The sequence below is a fragment of the Mustela putorius genome, unplaced genomic scaffold, assembly GCF_011764305.1.
Source record: "Mustela putorius furo isolate JIRA1106 unplaced genomic scaffold, ASM1176430v1.1 tig00004001_pilon_pilon_pilon, whole genome shotgun sequence".
Taxonomy (NCBI): Eukaryota; Metazoa; Chordata; class Mammalia; order Carnivora; family Mustelidae; genus Mustela; species Mustela putorius.
The window spans coordinates 109,753-117,586 of record NW_025422139.1 but is presented as its reverse complement, the minus strand read 5'-3'; positions in this window follow the sequence as shown (position 1 = coordinate 117,586).

Here is a 7,834-nt window from a genome sequence, read left to right as displayed (position 1 = left end):
GGAGAATTCTACCAAACATTTAAAGAAGAATTAATACCTATTCTCCTGAAACTCTTCCAAATAATAGAAATGGAAGGAAAAATTCCAATCTCATATTTTGAGGCCAGCATAAGTTTGACCCCAAAACCAGACAAAGAGCTCATCAAAAAGGAGAATTACAGACCAATATCCTTGATAAACACTGATGCAAAAATTCTCACTAAAATACTAGTCAGTAGGATTCAACAGTACAATAAAAGGATTTTTTTTTTCACCACGACCAAGTGGGATTTATTCCTGGACTGCAAGGTTGGTTCAACATCTACAAATCAGTGTGATACAATACATACAATACATTAATAAATTGAAAAAGAAACATACGATACTCTCAATAGATGCAAAAAAAAAAAAAAAAAAAAAGAAAAGAAAAAAAGAAAAGAAAAGGACTTGAGAAAGTACAGCATCCCTTCTTGACCAAAACTCTTCACAGTGTAGGGATAAAGGGTACATAGCTCAATATCATAAAAGCCATCTGTGAAAAACCCAAAGCGAACCTCATTCTCAATGAGGAAAAACTGTGAGCTTTTCTCCTAAGGTCAAGAACACGGCAGGGATGTCCCTTATCACCACTGCTATTCAACATAGTACTAAAAGTCTCAGTCTCAGCAAGCAGACAACAACAACAACAAAAAAAAAAAATTAAAGGCATCCGGATTGGCAAAGAAGAAGTGAAATTATTACTGTTTGCAGATGATATGATGCTTTATGTGGAAAACCCAAAAGACTCCACTCCAAAACTGCTAGAACTCATACAGAATTTCAGTAATGGTTCTGACGGATATAAAATCCGTGCTGTGGGAGAGTGCCCAAGGAAAGACAAATTTTGAGTGTGGGCCCCTCTCCAAGGCTGGAGTTCACACCTCACTGAAGAAGGTATAAGAGAGCCTACTGGATGACAAAGATGTTTGCTGGTTTGTGGCTGCCAGAGGTGGTTTACACAACCATATCTGGTCTACAGTTGCAGGGTAAGCAAGAAACAACACTCTGAAACACATCAGTGTGAACAAGCCACAGGTAATGGCCAGTATGTGGTAGTATAGTAAGAATAGCGGTGCTTATGGAGCTGGAGGCCTGGAGCTAAAAATGCCCTGTGCATAGAATCAGCAGGGCCTTTATTTTGGGAGGTTGCAGCACTGGGAGAATTACAAAAGAGTAAGTTTTTTTGGAGGGGGGCAGAGGATCAGGAAATCAGATGGAATTAAGGGCGCAAGTAGTTTGGGTGATACCAAACCTGGTATGATGTACCAATGGATGTACCTATGAAGAGGGCCACAGAAAGCTGATCCCCAGGCCACATCAGTATTGCACATTTGATGTAGACAATTGTTCTTGGCTGATGTCTGGAGCCAAGAACTGAGGATAGTTTCATAGCCACACCCCTAAGAACCAGAAATCACAGGCACTACTTCCTTCAATGCCCCTCCAGTGTCTTCTACTGAGAGAGTATAAAATTGTGTTCACTTTGAAGGAGAGATACTTAAAAATATTCATCTATTATCAGAGAGTATGCTTTGAGGGGCTAACTTAGAGAAGAGAGGCAATACATTAATAATTGGCTTCTTGTCCTTTATCAGTTTACGGGGTTCACTTCTATTCGTAGTATGCATTGATAGTAGGCACCCCAACTGCCAGTGTTATTGTTAACTCACCTAGGGAATAGTATCATCCTGTTATTTCTTTGGTAAATTAATGATTAAAGCATCAGGACTGGCCTTTGCAGGAGCTTTAATATACTGCTTAGGAATCCTTGGTGGACCTAGGATTCTCTGACCAGAACTGAGTTGTTTATTATTGTTGTTGTTGTTATTCTTTTCAGTTAGCCACTGTGTAGTACATTAGTTTTTGATGTAGTGTTCAATGATTCATTAGTTGTCTATAACACCCAGGGCTGAGTTTTGCTGCAAAACCCAGGCTCTGACACAAGGGGTTGTCTTAGGGCTAGGGCAGAGACACTGTGTATCCTGCATTCTAGTCCTATCCTGGGCTTATCTCCTCTACCTTTAAGGAAAACCTTGGCTTATGGTGAGGTTGCCTCTCACACCATTGTGTTGTTCTTGAGAATAGAGTACTTTATCCCTTAAATGCTGCTCTACATTCCTGGTAGCTGCACCTAAACTAAACAGAGAAAGAAGTTGCTTAGATTTCATTTAAAACCATGCCCAACAGAGCCCTGCCCATGAAGAAACGGGGCTGAAAAGTCCCGTGTTAGTCTAACAAAGTGTACATGTGCACTATTGTTGTCAGTTTGAGTGATTTAATTGTGCTTTCCTCAACTGGACTTCTCTCTTTGTTTTTAGGCTCCAAAATGGACAAAAATTGATGGGAGAAATGGCATATGTATATATGTATATATATATATATATATATTCCATTCTTAAGGGGCAAGCAATCCATTCTTTAGTGATTAAACTTGTAACTTATATTAAGAAAGAGAGACATTTTAATTAAGAAAAAAAATTTCTTTTTCAGTGTGCCCATATTCAATAGATAGACTAAGATACCACTTAATCAGACAAAAAATACTTGAATAGTTGCTCATCCTTGCACTGCTATACTCTCTTTTTGGTACTACCAATGTATAAAGCATATTCACCTCTTGTGTTCAGAAACCACAGAAAAAAATAGCCTGCAGCCTTTCATTCTCACATAGGACTAGATGGGTTTCTTATCCCAGGCATCCTGAGAGCTTATTCATGAGGACCTGTGTATGAATGGGGAGATTGTCCTTTAAATGCTGGTTGGAGTTGCTTCCTGGTCCACCTGTCTTCACTACCACCCTGGCAATGGTGAGATACAAATGTGAAATCTGAAACTTGTTCACTAACAGGAGGAAAAACTCTCTAGGCTTGCCACTTGGGAAGCTGTAACCACTGGACATCCAAGCAGGCACTCTGACTTGCTAGATATCATGGAGAATCAGTTTTTGTGGAAATAGACACCTCCAATCTGTCTTTTTGAGGGTAGGATTTTGAAGGTAGGCTGTGTAGCTGTGGTGTCTCTCCATGCAGGAAGGAGAATTTTGGGATCCCCCCATGAGGCATGGGCTGGGAGGGTCCCACCAAGGGTTTCATCCTCCTAGTGACAACAGGAGTGACCCCATGTCCTGTCGCTCCTCAACCCAAGCAAAAAATCAGAAGTGGAGAAAGTAGGAAACATAAAGAGCACAAACATGAAATCTTACTTGTGCCCCTCATCTCAACCTGTCATGCTCTGGCAAAAGATACAGAGCAAGTTTAGGAGTTATTGAAAATTCAAGTAGTTGTTTCTCACTGGTCCAAATGAGGAAAAAGGGGATGGGGAATGGGGTAAAATCTGTACTTATACGTGGCTACCATTTGCACTTTGGGCAAACCTGACAGCTACTGCACCACAGAAACCTTCCCCATACCTTTCACCTACATTCAGTCAAAATGTAATACAGTTTCTGAGGATACCTGAGCTCCATCACATTAAGCTCCAGTTTTCCCTCAAAAATTTCACAAGAGTGAGGTTTTTCTTTCCCTTTCTGTTTCTCTTTTCTACAAATACCCCAAACCACACTCAGGGATATCATGGCCACCCTAAGACTTCACCCAGGCCCTGTTTTGCTGCCATCCACAAACTTGGCACCTTCTGACTAGCTCAGGGGAATGGAATTTCAAAAGAGGAACTGGCTGGGACAATCCTCTCCCTAGAGAGTGCTCTAAACAGTATTTCTCTGAGACCATAAATTAAACAAGGGACTAATGAACTAAGCCATCCTCTGGAAGGGTGTACTGTATGCCAGCAAAACCTGTTGCAGGGAATACTTTCCCTGTTATTAGTTCAGCAGGGAAATTTGCAGGACCTGTTCCTCTGCCCTTCTGGTCTGATGGAGATCAAACCTCTTCATGTCCTAAAGACAGTTCAACTTTTCAGAAAGATATATGCTACATTTCACTTGGTTTTTTTTTTCTTTTTTTGTTTGTTTGTTTGTTTTATCAGTGTGATCTGGTGAAAATAGAAACCACTACCTATCGACACTTTTTTTTTTAAATTTACATATCTTTTTTTCATTTCAGTGTTGTCCTCACCCACTTCCTATCTCCTATAGAAGTGTGGTCTTCAGGGCACTCACTTGGACCTGGGCTTTGGCCCTGATGTATCTGTACTTTTAACCCTGAACTCATTACAGAATGAGTATCTGTACCCTGATGTATCTGTACTTTTAACCCTGAACTCATTACAGAACACAGAGCCTGGAGTAAAAAGAGGTTCACAAGGCAGATGGCTACTATAGTCAGAAGAAAGCCTTTATACTGCAGCCTGCTCAACAGGGAAGTTACTAGTTTTCACATTATTTATCCCACATAGGCAAATACAAGGTTCTTGTTTCAAAGCCCAGTGGACTCATATGGTCATTTTTCTTCTGCAGCATTTCCCAAAGTCTCTAGTCCCCAGCTCGGGAGACCTCTAAAGTTCCCAGGTATCTGCTGCATTTGGCCTCAACCCATCTTGCCTAAGACTCATTTTTCCAAGAAAACGTATTTTCTCCAAGGTCTACTATGGGCTGGTATACAAACTTGGAGTGGAACCTTGAAGGATAAAGAAGTATTAAGTAAAAGAAGAATGGTGGACAGGAATTCTTTGGGATTTTTTGGTAATGGAACAGTCTAAACCACTTAGCATATTTGAGTACTTGACTCATCAGGTGGTATTTGCAATCCTCATTGCTTTTTCATTTTCCCAACAATAAGTAACTAGTCCAGACCCTTCCTTAAATATTAGAATTCTGACGCATAATTATGCTCACAAGTGGTTCACATCAGAAACAGACAATGTTTTGGTCTATCAAAATGAAAAGCAGGGCCTTGCTTGAGATGCATATTATTAATTTCAAAAAAAATTACATTTATATCATATGAAGAAGAAGTTGGAAAATATGACAAAGAATACAGAAAACAATAACACGTTAAAATAAAGAAATAGAAAAAATGTATTGAAGATTTTGATTTATTATTAATTTAAAATAAAAGCTAATTGGTTAAAAAATTGTCAAAAACCTTGCAGGCCTTATTGCTTAAGGATTCTTTGACTCCAAACGTGTTTTTCCTACTTAATTAAAAAAAAATATGTATGTAAATGTTCCTGGGTGGTTCAGTTGGTTATGTGTTTGCCTTCAGCCCAGGTCATGATCCCAGAGTCCTGGGACAGAGCCTGGCATCCTGCTCCTTGTTCTGCAGGAAGTCTATTTCTCCCTCTCCCTCTGCCCCTCCCCTGCTCATGTTTTCCCTATCACTCTCTCACATGCCCTCTCTTTCTCAAATAAATAAATAAAGCTTTTAAATAAAATTAAAAAGTCCATATGTATATACTCATGAAGGCACATATCACCTCAGAATAGTGACCATATTCACCACTTCTAAAAGTTTGTTCCCTTGTGTATTGCTTTCCTACCGATCTCTATCCCTACCTCTGGACAACCACCAATCTTCTCTCTCTCTCTTTATAGATTAGTTTGCATTTTATTGAATTTGTATAAATGGAATGATACACTATATTTTCTTTTTTTGACTTTTTAAATTCAGCATAATTATTTGAGATTTATTCATGTTGTTATCTGATGTAATAATATATTTATTGTGTTATTGTATTGTGTTTCATCATGTGGTTATTTTTTTCCAGTTTTTCCCTATTACACATAAAGATGCTATTAATATTCATGTGCAAGTCATGGTGCAGACATAATGCATTCTATTTTTCTTAGATAAAAACTTAAGAGCAGCAGTATGATAACTGTATATTTAACATTTTAAGAAACTGTCGAACTGGAGGGGCATGGAAAGATGGCAGAGGAGTAGGGGACCCTATTTCAACCAGTCCCTTGAATTGAGCTGCGTATCTACCAGACCACTCTGAACACTCACAAAATCAGCATGAAAGGTAAGAAGATATATCAAGATGTATATCAACAGAATATTTCTGGCAGCTTGTTTTGAGGTATGAAGGAGGGAGCTGTGATTCTGTGGGCAGATATTGGAAGATAAATAGAAAGACAAAGGGATCCACCATAAGCACTGGTGCCAGGAAAGTGAAATAACATAGGAGTACAAAAGCAAACCCTGGTGGGGACCAGGCACAGACTCGCAGGTCAGTTGCAGCAAGGAAAAGATTTCAGGGTAGCACCCCACCAACTGAAACCTGGAGATCTAGGGGCACATGTGTGAATAGGGGCTAGTTGGCAGTTTTAGAAGCACAAGGGGAAGAGACATTCCTAGACCTGGAGCCAAGGGCTGGGAGGGCTGCTGTGAGGTATACAAACCAGGACACTGTGGTTTTTAGTAGCATAGACAGAAACGAAGTCAGTGTGGCCTGGAGGGCTTTCTGGAGAACATATTGTGTTCTCTCTGTTCTGAGAAAGAAGTTTGGATAAGGTCTCATCTGCTCTGACTCTCAAAAGAAACTCAGAAAGCCACCAGAGAAAGCCACCAGAGAACAAAAGCCCTCCAAAACCAGTTTTCACTGAGCGCATCCCCCACCACAGCTGGCATGGCAACTCTACCCAAACAGGGTTGCCTGAGTAACAGTGTAGCAGGCTCCTCCTCCAGAAGAGAGACTGAAAGAACAAGAGTCCAACAACCCTAAGGTCCCTATAAAATAGGTGCATCTCACTTGGATTGTGGTCCATAATTTGGACTCTGTACATTTCCTCAACCACCGCTCAAGAGAATGGCTAGAAAGTTGAACAACCAACACAAGAAAAATTAAGAGACTGTGACCTCCACCACAGAACTGATGGATATAGATATAGCAAGATGTTGGAAATAGACTTCAGGGTAACTGTCATACAGACAATAGCTAAATTGGAGAAAACCATTAGTGGCCACATGGATTCTCTAAGGGCAGAAGTGAGGGCCGATCTGGAAGAATGTAAAAATGCTATCAATAAGATCCAATCTAATCTAGATACTCTAACAGCTAGCATAAATGAGGCAGAAGATCGAATTAGCGATCTAGAAGACAAACCAATAGAAATGAAGGATCAGGAGGACACCAAGACTAAACAGCTTAGAATCCATAAAAACAGAATTAGAGAAATAAATGATGCCATGAAACATTCCAATGTGAGAATTATTGGGATCCCTGAAAGAGCAGAGAGAGAGAGTGAGAGAAAGGACTAGAAGACACATTTAAGCAAATTGTAGCTGAGAACTCCCCTAATCTGGCGAATGAAATAAATATTCAAGTCCTAGAGGAAGAGAGGACACCCCCCAAGATCAAGGAGAACAGATTGACACCCAGACATGTAATAGTGAAAGTTGCACATTTTAAAACCAGGGAAACTATCCAAAGGGCAGCTAGGGGGGAAGAGATTCCTTCTGTACAGAGGGAGGAACATCCAAATAATTTCAGAATTGTAAACAGAAACCTGGCAAGACAGAAAGGGCTGGGAAGACAGATTCAGGGTACTAAATGAGAAGAACATGTGTACCAATATATTTTATCTGGCATTGCTGTCATTTAAAATGGATGGAGAGGTAAAGAGCTTCCAAGACCAGCAAAAACTGAAAGAATATGTGACCACTAAGCCATCCCTATCTTTCAATAATTACTCTAAACAAGAGCAGCCTAAATGCTCCCATAAAACAGCACAGGGATGCATACAGTATCCATTCTTATGCTGTCTACAAGAGAATCATTTTGAACCTGAAGATACATCCAGACTGAAAGTGAAGGGATGGAGAAATATCTTTCATGCCAATGGAATTCAAAAGAAAGCTGGGGTAGCGATTCTCATATCAGACAAATTAGATTTTAAGCTAAAGACTGTGGTCAG